The sequence below is a fragment of the Littorina saxatilis genome, linkage group LG2 (genome assembly GCF_037325665.1).
Source record: "Littorina saxatilis isolate snail1 linkage group LG2, US_GU_Lsax_2.0, whole genome shotgun sequence".
Classification (NCBI taxonomy): domain Eukaryota; kingdom Metazoa; phylum Mollusca; class Gastropoda; order Littorinimorpha; family Littorinidae; genus Littorina; species Littorina saxatilis.
The window spans coordinates 82,412,542-82,427,332 of record NC_090246.1 but is presented as its reverse complement, the minus strand read 5'-3'; the positions used below and the strand labels follow the sequence as shown (position 1 = coordinate 82,427,332).

Sequence of the window (14,791 nt, the reverse complement as noted above, 5' to 3'; positions counted from 1 at the left end):
GGGGCCATAAATGTTGCCTAAAAAACAGCTATTTTTCACATTTTCCCCATTTTCTCTGAAGTTTTTGAGATTCAATACCTCACCTATATATGATATATAGGGCAAAGTAAGCCCCATCTTTTGATACCAGTTTGGTTTACCTTGCTTCAAGGTCAAGGTCACAGGAGCTCTTCAAAGTTGGATTGTATACATATTTTGAAGTGACCTTGACCCTGAACTATGGAAGATAACTGTTTCAAACTTAAAAATTATGTGGGGCACATGTTATGCTTTCATCATGAGACACATTTGGTCACATATGATCAAGGTCAAGGTCACTTTGACCCTTATGAAATGTGACCAAAATGAGGTAGTGAACCACTAAAAGTGACCATATCTCATGGTAGAAAGAGCCAATAAGCACCATTGTACTTCCTATGTCTTGAATTAACAGCTTTGTGTTGCATGACCTTGGATGACCTTGACCTTGGGTCAAGGTCACATGTATTTTGGTAGGAAAAATGTGTAAAGCAGTTCTTAGTGTATGATGTCATTGTTAGGTTTAGTTATTTGACCTTGACCCTGAAGGTCAAGGTCATGTAAAGGTCAAGCATGTGAGTCGTATGGGCTTTGCCCTTCTTGTTTCTTTTTTTCGATAAATGTTTTGATGACGTCATATCCGGCTTTTTGTAAAAGTTGAGGCGGCACTGTCACACCCTCATTTTTCAATCAAATTGATTGAAATTTTGGCCAAGCAATCTTCGACGAAGGCCGGACTTCGGTATTGCATTTCAGCTTGGTGGCTTAAAAATTAATTAATGACTTCGGTCAGTAAAAATCTGAAAATTGTAATGAAACTTTTTTTTATAAAACGATCCAAATTTACGTTTATCTTATTCTTCATCATTTTCTGATTCCACAAACATATAAATATGTTATATTTGGATTAAAAACAAGCTCTGAAAATTAAAAATATAAAAATTATGATCAAAATCAAATTTCAGAAATCGATTTAAAAACAATTTCATCTTATTCCTTGTCGGTTCCTGATTCCAAAAACATATAGATCTATATGATATGTTTGGATTGAAAACACGATCAGAAAGTTAAAACGAAGAGAGGTACAGAAAAGCGTGCTATGCAGCACAGCGAAACCACTACCGCGCTAAACAGTCTCGTCAGTTTTACTGTGTTTTGCACGAGCGGCGGACTACGGTCATTGTGAAAAAATGCAGTGCGTTCACTTTCATTCTGTGAGTTCCACAGCTTGACTAAATGTAGTAATTTCGCCTTACGCGACTTGTTTTATCTTTGACAACACTGGTGAAGTGGCCTAACGGTTAAGACATCGGCCCCGACATTTCGAGGTCCCGAGGCCTTCGAGTTCGAATCCCTGCCAAGTCGTTTATTTTTTCTGCTCGATCCTTCTTGACAAATATGCTCAGCTCTGAGAGAGCAAACCGGATGTTACCACTGCAAAATGCAAGCGTTGACTGAAGCTCTCAAGGTCATACACGCCGTATAGGTGGGGTTTCGGGTAGCGTTTGTTGTACAGAATTCTGTACATGATTTTATCCCTATTTTTCAACCTCGTAGCCCCGGAAAGTCATAAATAGACCACAGCTTTAAATGTCCCCCTGATGATAAGATCAGAGAGAGCTGTATCTGAGTTTTCCGTGCTTCTCAGCACTTTCGATACAAAAGTCGAATGGTTGAAAAAGAGAGATGCTGCGCTGTGTTCAAATCACAGGCACATGCCGAGAGGGAGTGTGGGGGTGGGGGAGGTGAGCTTCTCTCCTACCTTCTAATATCACACACACAAACACACACACAAAGGGGGGTGGGGTACCAAATCCATGCTCCCAACACGCGCCCGCGCGCACACACACACACACACACACACACACACACACACACACACACACACACAGTCGTACACTTACCGAACCCATGGAGTGCTGTATATATGCCAGTGATTAAATACATATCGAGAGAGGAAAGCCTGTATCGATACTTCTTCTTCGTCCCCCATCGTGCATTTCCTCAGGTGTCTGGGCGAAGTCGACGTCACCGCGGCTGCTTGTGTGATCGTCTCGTGTCGCCTGCCTGTAGTTATCTCCCTTCAGTAGTAGCGCTCGCCTTCTGTGCTGCTTGCTTCTGTCTCGTCACGCGGTCACCAACACAGACAGCAAAAATTAATATGTTTTTTTCGGCAGACTAGCGTAACGGAGAAATATTGTTGATATGGCGAATAATTTATCGAGGTGCTCTCTCTCTCTCTCTCTCCTCTCTCTCCTCTCCTCTCTCTCCTCTCTCCGTTATCATTTATTACGGTAACTTTCATGTTGTGGTATTGTGTCAGAGTTCTCAATGCATGTTCATAGCATGCTTGTTTTAAACACAATGTGGAACCACGGGATTGTAATTGGAAAAACAATATGATAGAGAAAGGCTTGGGTCTGTCAGTGGGATTACAATTTATTCAATTCTTTGATATACACTCAGGCGTGGAGCACACACAAATCACTCAGTGTGAGAGTGCTACTGCTATGGGGCGAATGAGCTGACGGATTGCGCTGGTGATTAGGGTGAACGGGAGACGGATGAGTGCAGGGACGTGTTCGAACTGCTCATCTATCTTCCAGTCACATTAGCTTGACAGGGGATACGGATGCTCTGCCTTAACTCGGTTACTTCATGCGCGTCAGCTTCTATGTGTGTGTGTGAGGGTTCATGTGTTTTATGACGCAGTGTGGAAGATAGGTATGCGGTGTCACTGCATTTGTTTAAGGATTACAGTCACATTCTTCGATGTCAGAGCTTTTGTCTATGAAATGCAAAGTTAAGTAGGTTGGGTGCCCAAGCTTAAACGGATTTTCTAAGGTAGACTGCACAACACACCTTTATGGCATTGAAACCCGACTGGCATTTTGAAGAGGCGCAGTGACAGTTATTACCGCGGAGCTTGAAGAAAGGCAAGATCCTCGAACCGGTTGCAGTTTGTGAGGGGTATTTAAATGGCACTTCTTTGGAACGCAGGGTTGCAGGTCGGAGTCCCATGTGGATGTTTAGCACAATTCGGAGTTACCTTTGTAGCTTAATCGGCATAGAAGTCGTGCAGCAGAGGGGTGCCGTATCTCGGGTACGATCTAGAAGTATCAACACAGGGTCTAACCTTTGGTCACACTACAGCAGCAACAGAGGCGGCTGACGAGAAACGAATGTAAACACACCATCAGCCTCCAGACGATCGAGTTGAGGCAAAGCCCACAGTGAAACTCGACTTTTAAGACCTTACGGTTTATGACTTCCCTCCTTCTTTGTTCTGACTGTTTGGCTCACCTGAGTAATCAGTGAGCTCCGGGTCGAATAAGTTGAGGACTCAAAACGAATCTCGCTTAGGTCCCTCCCACCCTGCTGGGCACTTCCTTGTTCACACAACCCTAGGATTTCCTCGCAATTTGGATGTCTGAAGGGGGGGGGGGGGGGGGGCTTGTGTTCCACTGTACAAGCCTTTGAGTTGAAGTTGAAGTTTGTGTGAAGCAGAAGGTGTGAAGTGTAGTACAAAGTCGGTCAGCGAGCGTCTCGACCACAATCTGCACGTGCAGGGCGTGCTGTTCCCCTGATTGTGACGCCCCACTGTCACCCCGCCACATACTCTTGCTACGGATTATCGTCGCTCGGTCTGGGATTAGGATAGGGTAGATGGGATTTCGTCGATGGAAATGGGCTGGTGATAGGGTAATGGAAGGGCGCTGGTTCTGCGCGACGCTTAGTTTTTGAGATAGGTGTGACTGACGAAGAACAGGATGTCACATTCCAAATAAGCACGACTATGTTGCAGGTGGAAGCCGCTGAGATTGCATTTCTTCGGGAGGTTTCCGCAAAAATAGATATTACACGATTTGCGCGAAACAGTTGAGAAGCAGACGATCTCTGAGATCTCTGTTTGTCTCGTAATAACGTTATTTTGTATGATAACGATTCACTTGCAAACTAAAGTATACAATTTGGTGTGTCAGTGGTAAATGTAAATAGAAATGTGTAATACAGACACAGCAAACAAATAAACGTGTTTTTCTCGTGAAAATGTTGCGTTGTGCGGGTGTTTGGGTGGCCACGTGATGTACACAAAGCAAAGTGCGGGACGGACTCTGCTCTGTGCTGTAACACTGGCAAGTTCAAAACACTAAAAAAATGAGGGTGTGACAGTGCCGCCTCAACTTTTACAAAAAGCCGGATATCGAAAAAAAAAACCGTCCTGGGATATCATTCCCAGGAACTCTCATGTAAAATTTCATAAAGATCGGTCCAGTAGTTTGGTCTGAATCGCTCTACACACACACACACACACACACACACACACACACACACACATACACCACGACCCTCGTCTCGATTCCCCCTCTATGTTAAAACATTTAGTCAAGTAAAAACGATTTTGTTATGCGGGCAGCCACGGGGGATGTATGTATTTTTCAAATGGTTGTAAAATGTCTTGTATTTATCACCGTACTCAGGTCCTGTTCTTTTTTTCGTCACCGTTATTTCTTGTGAGCGACGCAGCATTAGGGTCGGTGGGATTATCATCGTTGGGGATGGGGATGATGAGATGGGGAGGTAGAAATGGGTGTTTTCGTCACTGGTCTGTGTTGCATCATAAGTACTTTATTTGCGTCGATATTGATTGGTTCACTTCACAGCGCGGACAACAACAGAGAGGGAGATGCAGAGAATGACCGAGCAAGGGGGAAGTTGTGGTGGTGGTGTAGTTTTTGGCGGGATGCATGAGTGGAGAGTTGTGCTGTCAGAGAGCAGTGCAGGAATGGGCCTCAGGGGGCGGGGTGCACGCCTCGTCTCCAACTCGAAACACAGGTAGGCTCGCGCCACCACCACCACCACCTCTTCCTTCCCACCACCGCCAGACGTGAAACTACTTACCTCCACTTCCACAGAACCTTACAATCTACAGCTCGGGCCGGACCGTAGTGGCAGGCACGATTCTTACCCGAGCGCCTTACTTGTAGCTTAGCATACAAGATCTTTGCTTTTACCTGGGCGCCGTGCCTGTGTCGGCACTCACATGTGGAGATTGCGACCCCTGGTAGCAGCATCAGAGACTGTTTCTCTGGCACCGAGCACCGTGCTTACCGGACTGGTGCCTGCGTGTTTTGTTTGCTTTGCTTTACTTCATCTGTAACCTCTTTACCGCCGCCGGACGCTTTGTTTTACTCCGCTTCCCCTGAGTTGTGGCTGATTTTAGTTTGTTCCAGCGTATTGTGGGCGTGTTGGCACCCACTGCTGTGAAATACTGGTCAGTTTAGGACGGCTGTGCGGCTGGTTTGGGTTGGTGCATCTCACCGAGTTTGTGTCTGATGTTATGAGTGTTTTATTGTGGGCTTGTCGGCAGTCAATCGTGCAAAAGACGTGAGAAGTAGCTGCAGTAAGTGTCGTTTTGCTACAGCTAGGGGGGTGCATCTCGCCGAGTTGCGGTTGAGTTTATTCTAGTCGTGAGCTTGTTGACAGTCGGTCTGACAGAGAGCTATTCTATCTGGGAAACTTCCGAGAAGTAACTTCAGTTAGAACCTCTCGCCTGCTAGCTAAGGAGGTGCATTTCGTAGAGCTGTGTCTGATTTTTATAGATATGTGAATTACTGTTACCCCCCGCGGGTTAGGGGGAAGAATTTACCCGATGCTCCCCAGCATGTCGTAAGAGGCGACTAACGGATTCTGTTTCTCTTTTTACCCTTGTTAAGTGTTTCTTGTATAGAATATAGTCAATTTTTGTAAAGATTTTAGTCAAGCAGTATGTAAGAAATGTTAAGTCCTTTGTACTGGAAACTTGCATTCTCCCAGTAAGGTAATACATAGAGAATACTACATGGCTTGCTGTGTCGTACCAGATTTACACGAGTTGTTTTTTTTAAATATTGAACTGCGAGCGAAAGCGAGCTGTTCACTATTTGAAAAAGCAACGAGTGTAAATCTGGTACGGAACAGCAAGCCATGTAGTATTCTGTTTATCCAACATACTGTACTTACGTGTATTTTACTGAAAATGTCCTGCATTCGAGGCAGCTAAATTGAAGACGCTTGTTTTAGAACCTCGATCTCTTCTAAAGCCTCGTGCAATCTATTACGTCAAAGCAAAGAAACGTCACTCTGAAAGTGTGGCGTGACGTGTTAGTTCTAAAGATTCATCGAGGGTAATTAGCGAGCGCAATTTGTGTTTCTATAATGACGTTTGTCTCGGTGACTTTGGCATCATAAGCAGTGGAAAAACAGGTCCCTGCCAGACTTGATTGACATGACCTCATTTACATGATATACACACGTGTGATTTGAACGATTATTATCTCACGGATGTCTCTCTCACGTATGTAGGATAAATTGTACTACGTTGCAAGCCCCTGGAGCAAATTTTTAATTAGTGCTTTTGTGAACAAGAAACAATTGACAAGTGGCTCTATCCCATCTCCCCCCTTTCCCCGTCGCGATATAACCTTCGTGGTTGAAAACGACGTTAAACACCAAATAAAGAAAGAAAGAATGAATTCAGTACTGTTGTGGGCCTGTCAGCAGTCCATAGGGCACACACACTGCAAATAACTAGAGTTGCTAACACTCGGTAATTTACAACTGAAGAATCTACTGCAGTCAGCACCAGTCTTCTGCAGTCAGTACCAGTCTTCTGCAGTCAGCACCAGTCTTCTGCAGTCAGCACCAGTCTTCTGCAGTCAGTACCTCATTGCTAGGGTGGTGCACCTCGCCAAATTGTGCCTCATTTTACCAACTGGTGTTTTTATTGTGTGAGCTATGGTAGACCATTGGGCGGCACAAACTAGACGTACCAACACTCAGTCATTCGGGCACAAACTCCTGCAGTAAGTATCGCTCTCCTGAAGTCAGTCAGTACCTGATAGCTGGGGTGGTGCATCTCGCCTAGTTGTGCCTAATTCTATCCGTGTTTTTATTGTGTGAGCCTGTTGGCGGGCTGTCGTCACCTCTTGCGTTTGTGTGACGTGAGGGGCCAGGTGTTTATTGCTTTTGTTGAGACAACTGTCTCCATCATCCTCACCTGCTAGCTGCAGTTTTATTATCTGCCTGTCTTATTTTCCTTTCTTCCCCCGCTCATTTTTGGCGAAAGCGTTACGTCTGTGACCTCAGGTGAACCTGACTTGGTGCGGATGGGCTTAGGCCCGAGGTGTGTTTATCTCCCCTGGAACTGTTCTTACATACCTCCCAGGCGATCGACCAAGTTGACCTCAAATCCTGATTAATATGTAATAATCTCCGAAGAAAATCGCCTGCGTTGTTTTTATTCCCCGGATTGACTCTGGCCGTGCTCTTTTATTTGCGGATTATTTTCTCAAGTGTTGTCATAAGTGAGTCGACACAAGCCTCTTTTCCCACTAGTAATTTATTTTTGCCTACGGTACGATGTCTACGATAGACATGAAGCAAAAGTCGGTGGATATTTGTTCCATTCTAGCACCATTTACGTTCAGAAGCTGCTGGTAATTTGTACTTGTCGGGGTGATTTTGGCGGAATCATTTGGCCTACGCTACGATAGACACAAAGCAAAAGTAGGCTGGTATTTATATTATTACTCTCGCGCTGCTAACGTCCAGTAGCTGGTGGTAATTTGTACTTGTCAGAGGCGATTTTGGAGGAATATAGAGCGGCCATCGCGAGTCGGGCGGTATTAATGAAGGGCCACTTGACATACGGCAGTGGATGTCTGTAATGACGAGGCCAACTTAACCTCTCGGCGCGATGGACCCTACGGATCTCGCGCGCTAACCTCATCATACCCAAGCGTTCAGTACCACTGTAGGCAACACTCGCTCAAGAGTTCGAGCATTTCTTATCCACAGATTTCGCACTGGCGCCAACGTTTATGATAAGACTTTTTGCTTTATTCTCAGCTGAAATGTTTATGAAAGAACGTTTTGCTTTATTTTCAATAATTTCAAAGTGATAAGACTTTTCGTTGCATTCTCAATTCCAACGTATGAATGATAAGACTCCTCGCGTTATTCTCAGCGTCAACGTCGTTGTATGATAAGGCTTTCCCCTTAACTTCTCGTTTTGTGCCTCAGTGGCTGTGCTGTGTATAAGACCTCAACAGACGTCAATGCCATTCAGCTATACCATTTTTTCCAGGTGAATACAAACAGTCTACATAACATTGTGCGTTTTTGTGTTGCCCTGGGGAATAGGCTTGTTTGTTTTGTCAGTTTGGTGCCGAGCTTTGCAGTGGAATCACTGCTGTGTTTTGTATTCAAAGCTTAGACTGATTTGAAAACGACGCCCCTTGTGAATCAGAGAAGTTGTAGGGCGAGTGGTTTTCGTCTACCACGTGACAGAGCGTCTTTTGATAGACTTTCTTCTTACAGGAGCCTAAGTTCGACTCAAGAGCTTGTGGAAAAGGAAACCCAGAGGTGTGAGTGTGTGAGCAGATTGCGACCAGAGTTATGCATTGTTCACTGTTAGTGTGAGGCGTCGACCAGTTGCTGATGTTGGAAATACTGTACAAGTGTGTGAAAAGCAGAGTACTTGCTATTGGAACGTTTAAGTGCATGTGGTTCAGCGCGCTCACTTGTTAGGCGCATCTAGTTTCACTACAACACAACAACATTTGTTGGCATCAGTGTGAAGATTTACACTGTACTTCGTGAAGAGATTTTAAGTCCCGAATGAACGCAGTCAGCTGGAGGCAGTGTGATTTGTGTAATGGAGCACTTGACTTGCTGACAGTTACTATAGAAAGGGGGGTCGTGATCTCTCACACACACAATTTCAGTCCATCCAGTGCGGTACAGGGAAGTTGACGTTGCTGTGCCCCTTATCGTTTTCATTTAATTATTATTGCGTTCAGCGCGTTTACTGATAAATGCTGCAACGCACCATTCAATAAGAGTTCTACTGACTGCACAGTTTTTGACAGACAAGTTGCCTTGCGTGTTTCTCGCAGTGAATGTGAGACGATCAACAGAGTGCGAGTGTACTGTTTACTTTGTGACACTCCCTCCTCAGTGTTGAAGTAGTTCACATTGCAACACCTACGCTTGGTTTTGTGGCAAACTTTTGGGGGAAACTTCAGTGCCCAGTGTGTCACAATGGACTAGCTCTAGTTTCAAACAAATAACTGTGCTTTTCTTTCCTCTCAACAAAAAAACAAACGCCCCACAGTCGTGTAATTACGAGGAGGAAACCTAGTTACTCCTTCCTGATTAGAAACAGTGCAGTATGTTTCAGTGATCAGTTGGTGACAATCCTATTAAGGAAGAGTCTGCTCGGCGAGAGAGAGCATCCAAGAAACGATAGGGAAACGTCTGTATTGGCAAGTTGAGTACATGTATACTGCGAGATACGAGTAGCAAAACGAGAGACTCGAGAAGAGAGTGTTGTAAGGAAAACAGAGAGACCGAGAGACATCTACCTATGTAGAGAAGTGAATTATACGAAGAGGAATAGAGAGAGACAGAGATAGATCTACCTATGTAGACGGAGAAGTGAAGTATACGAGGAGAGAGAGAGAGACACGGGAGGAAAAGAGAGAGTGCAGGCGGCACACGACAGAAGGAGCAGAGAAGTGAAGGGGGGAGGAAGAGAGAGAGAGGAGGGGGGCAGGGAATAGCTGTCTGGGACTCGTATCGATTGAAGCGGGGAGAGCAACATTGGTGTGTGCCGTAACACACTACAGGACCAGGCGGAAGAACCAAGGCATTTTTCAACCCCATATTTTCTCTCCTCTCTCCACCAAAAATTCCACCAAAGGGGGATTTGGACCGGAGATTGGAAATCGCCAGTGTGTCGTGTAGCAGCAGTGTGTTCGCGGAATCTGTGGTGATGGTAGTGGTGGGGATTTCATCGGGGTTGCACTGAAGCGCAGGGAGCGTGTTGGAATATATTCAGTGGTGTCTTTTCTTCTTACCGATTCCCATCTCTACCATCTGGTTGAATGGAGATTCTGTGAGACACGCAGCAGCAGCAGCAACATGTGGTTAGAGGGAGACCTTGTCTCTCGTCTCATGCCGTCCTTGTTTTAACACTTCGTGTTAGCATCTTGAGGGAGAGATACAGAGAGGAAGATCGAGAGGGGAAAGATATCGAGAAGCCAAAATGGGGGACAGTCACTCCTCGCACGCCGGGTCCAGGGAATCGTCTGAGGTAGGCAGGAGGCGCAAGATTGTGTGTGATGCCGTTAGGAACTAGACTCTGACTCTCTCTCTCTCTCTCTCTCTCTCTCTCTCTCTAGTTTAGCCTTGCCTTTCTTTCACTGTGGTCTGCCGTAGCCGCCGTTGCCGTTGGTGGTAGTTGTGGTGGTGCTGGTGTGGATGGCAAATGTATTTGCCCTTCAGAAAATGCCCACTGCTTGCTCCGAGGGCAGTGTTTGAATGGGAAAAGTATCTCAGCATGTTGTGCTTGTGTGCTGTTCGCCAGCGTGTGTGTTGATTGGCGTTGGTTAGGGTGTCAGGTTGACAGCGTGCGTGTATGTATGTTCGTCATAAATATGATTGTGTGCGAGAGAGAGAGAGAGAGAAAGAGAGAGAGAGAGAGAGAGTGTGTGTGTGTGTGTATGTGTGTGCAGTCGACTTCACGGTAAGTCTCTCTCTCTCTCTCTCTCTCTCTCTCTCTCTCTCTCTCTCTCTCTCTCTCTCTCTCTCTCTCTCTCTCTCTCTCTCTCTCTCAAACAAACGAACACACACACACACATACACACCACCATCACCACCACAAACACCACCATTAAAAGCCATGACTTAACATGTACTACAGTAACTGAGATTAGCAGAGAGATCAAGACTTTACAGTACATCTTACACAATGCGTCCAGTGTCAACCAAGGTATGTGCTACGTGATGGGACGCAGCGAGAGTCGCCAAGAGGACAAGATAGACAGATGTGGCCCCGTCCCTGTCATCACGCAGAGATGTTGTCCTCAATCTTGCACGCTTTCACCAACTTACTCCACCGCTGTGTTATGTTCTCCAGTCTCTTAGGAGGGTAAAAGAAACACGCGAGTACCAAGTATGCATCCCCCGAAAGCGACGTATGGCTGCCTAAACGGCGGAGTAAAAAAAAAGGCCAAACCCGTAAAAACAGTGGGATTTTCAGCCCATGAACGAAGAAGAAAATATTTATAAGTAAACATCAATGGTGGCATTCTTCGGTTTCTCTGTAGTCCACAGCGTTCTTAATGCTGTAGTCCCTTCATCTCTGTAGTCCCTTCATCTCTGCATCTCCGCTTCGTTCTCCTTTGAGGCTCCCCCCCCCCCCCCCCCTTTCTTCTCCATAACCCCCCCCCCCCCCCAAAACAACAACAACAACAAAAAAACACCACCCTACACCCGTCTCCTGTCTCATGCCTGAATAGGTTGGAAGGACGTTAAAAAAAACAACCAACCAACCCTCCTTAATGCCAACGGCTACCTAGCACTTAAAGATAAATGTGTCTGTCACTTATGTAGCCGTGAATGATGAATGCGTTTTAAGCGATACGCAACCCTTCCTTACCCGCACACATGGCAAATGTTTCATCCACATTATGGAAGACTTGTTGATTGGGCTGTCAAGAGATAATAAAGGTGTAACATCCCAGCGCTCCGGGGAATCTTGCTTCCAACGTGTGCCGACCCACAGACACACAAAGATGATCAGAAATGGTTAACGCCCTCGCGGTAAAACTATTAGGGGCACGTTCCCGGGTTTGACCCCGACTTTAGATGGGGGGAAAAAAGAGACAGAAAAAAGAAAGAAAAAGAAAAGGGCCACCGCAAGGAAGGGATGGTTGTCGCGTTCAAAGAGTCGACCGACCAACGAGTAGACGGTGGTGTGTACACTTCTACAGAAGTGAACAAATCCTGTTGTTATGAAGTTGTGTCAAGACGGGATATCGACAAACTAAAACAAAAACAAAAAACAACAACAGTTTTTAGGCAAAGTACCTTTCACAGTGAATTTTGACAAATGGTAGCAATGTGAAGGGAGGGGGGGGGGGAGAAGAGCGCACGCAATGAATTTCGGTGATCAGAAAAGTGGTTGATTTATTGATTGGTGGATTCTTGACCTTTTGACCATCGTCGTACATCTTGTCTATTTTTCAGCGATACAGATAAGAAACCCAGAAGGGAAATGTTGCTAGGACCCCAAGAGAAGCTCGTGAAACAGGCTATTGGCTCTTGATGGAGTTTATCACAAGTAGGGTGTTTCGCCAATTTGTGAATCTGTTGATTTAAACGACGGATCACCACGACATCGTCTGAAACAAGCGCTTTTATCATATCTCGTCAGCTGCATGCCCTCCGATAGCTACTGTTTACGGGAGATACTGCTTAATTGTAGAGCCAAGGATGTTGGCGGTCTGGGCTGTGGACCCAGTGGGGTGTTGTGCAGAGGGTCTGGCACCAATTATTGTCCGCACAGGTTTGGCATGCATTGGGGAAGATTCGCCAGTTTGCTGCTGATAAGACCAGAGAGGGTCGAGAGAGGTCCAGGGTATGGTTTTTACCTGTCTAGTTTGCTGTGGGATTGGGGGTTGGGGGGTACCCCGCTGGCCATAAGCGCTTGCTCTGGATGCACACCTAGAGTTAGATCTATGCGACTCTCTCTGACCTCTCTCTCTCTCTCTCTCTCTCTCTCTCTCTCTCTCTCTCTCTCTCTCTCTCTCTCTCTCTCTCTCTCTCTCTCTCTCTCTGACACAGTAAAGGCAAGCAAGCTCTTATGGTTTAAACAATGTTTATTCATATTTTACATGTTCAAGAAATGTACATCGACATATTAAGGTGAAAACAACAAGAAGCCTACGGCTTATGGTGGTGTCTTCAAACAAATTTGCAAGAAGGAGCTCTTATCATTGAAAAACATTATAAACTACCCTTTCCTGGTTGACGCAGTTGGTTTCCACCAACTTCTCAGATATTTCTGTAATATTAAATCCAATTTCATAACCATACCGATTTACGTTTCAAGGGCTTTCTAGTTTTCATAATTTGTATGGTTTCCCATCGCGGTTTGTAAAAATGGTGGGGCTGCCTTTTCTCTGTCTCCGTCTCTGTTAGTGTTTTGTAAGTAGATAGCGAATATTGCACATTGTTTATCTGCGCCAAATGCCGGGTGGCTTACACAGACAGGGGAGAAAGGGAGGCGATGATAAGGGTGCACGTATAGCTCTTCGCTAGGATCACACCTCTGCACACCTGTTTTTGTTTCTCCTGGACCCCCTCCAAGTCCTGGCACGCAACACGACTCCTCTTCCCCCTCCCAACATCTTGCTACTTAACTTTTACCTGATCTCTGCCTAATGTTCCCCCATCCCCAGATGTCGCTACTCTTACCGCATTTCTTGTGTCGGATGCATCTCGGATGAATGCAAGATCTTGTAGTGTGTACCTGATGTGTGCATCAAGTGTCCCCCTTCCCCTCCCAAGATCTTGTATTATTACCTGATAGTCTCATTGTGTTCTGTCTCCACATTCCTCCTCCTCCCAACATCTTTACCTGATCTCTGTGTTGTGTGAATCTGATGACTTCCAGAGACTGAGCCGCTGTAGATTTCCCCCCAGTCTCTGTCTTCTTTGATTCTCACCTGTCTTCTCTTTCCCATTCTGTTGTCTTTTCCTCTCCGCTGTTTATTGGCGCTCTTTAGAGAGGCTTTACCTGAGGGAGGGATCTCAGGTGTTGTTGCAGCCTCATACCGCATTCCCTGCGTCTGGCACAGTGCGGGACTGTATCCAAAGCACGAGAACAATGGAACCCGACTTCACTGACCTTTCCAATTAAGAGTCCCCCTCCTTTGAAGGCTTTTATTTTAGAATCAGAGTTTATGTTAAACATGTCTGTAAAATATCCTCCGTTTTCATTTTTAGACTCACTCTCTGTTACAAACGTGATTTTCCGAGATGTGTGCGGTCTTTAACGGGGGCTTCCACTGTAGTAGTCTTTTATCAGGTGTCTGACTGTATCAAGTGTGGAGACCGCTATTCTGAGGGGAGAAGAATGTTGGAATTAGCGCTGTTTTCTCTGTCTGCTGGTAGCATGTTATACAGTCTCTAGGTATTGTGAGGAGAGAAAGTAATGCTAGAATGAGGGCTTACCCTTTTCTGCAGGTAGTCTAGTCTGAGGTGATTGCAAGGGAGATCCATCAGATTGCCATCTCGTACAGTCGCTAGAGCGGAAAATACGGGGCAGAGAGGAGGGCGCAGCAATGCTGGGTATGAGGGGCGTCGTTGGAGCTGTCAGACAGTGTTCCTTGCTATGTTGGAGGGGGTGCGTTATGGAGAACAGACCCTGACTCAATGTTGTTGTGTTTTTGTTGTCTGATTTGTGGAAAGTTCGACTCGTGTTTACATATGGGGTTAGAAATAAGACTGTCCATGTAGCGAGACTATTATTTTGCTATTTGACCGCAGCGTTTAAGCAAGGCCTTTGTTGAGACTGCTTTTGTAAATCATCCGTTTTGGACGGAACATAAGAAAACTATTAACACCAGTAGAAGTAGCCAGCACTCGAGCGCATATAATTATATACAACGGATTTTGTAACAGATTTGATGCCTGACTGAACAGGTAACGTTCAGGGGAGACCGATCTCGTAAGGTTGCTTCCTTATCTTCAGCCTCAAATCCCACGTGGCACCTCAAATCCCACAAGCAAGTTTTCTGTTATTTGTACACCCAATGTTTGTGTTAAGAGTTCGGGTGTGAGAACGGGAGGGAAGGTGGGAAGCAGTGAGAGAGAGAGAGAGAGAGAGAGAGAGAGAGAGAGAGAGAGAGAGAGAGAGAGAGAGAGAGAGAGAGAGAGAGAG

At 45.7% G+C, this 14,791-nt stretch overlaps 1 protein-coding gene and 1 long non-coding RNA gene across 3 annotated transcripts in view; one reads left to right on the top strand and one right to left on the bottom strand.

Annotated features, from left to right (window-relative positions):
* Positions 1–599, bottom strand: part of LOC138959914 (uncharacterized) — a 194,090-nt gene extending 193,491 nt beyond the window's left edge. Inside the window, exon 1 of the long non-coding RNA XR_011453824.1 lies at positions 466–599. This is a non-coding gene — a long non-coding RNA (uncharacterized lncRNA). The remainder of the gene's footprint in view (positions 1–465) is intronic.
* Positions 1–14,791, top strand: part of LOC138959910 (triple functional domain protein-like) — a 243,912-nt gene that overhangs the window by 186,505 nt on the left and 42,616 nt on the right. The gene's annotated exons all lie outside the window — the stretch shown is intronic.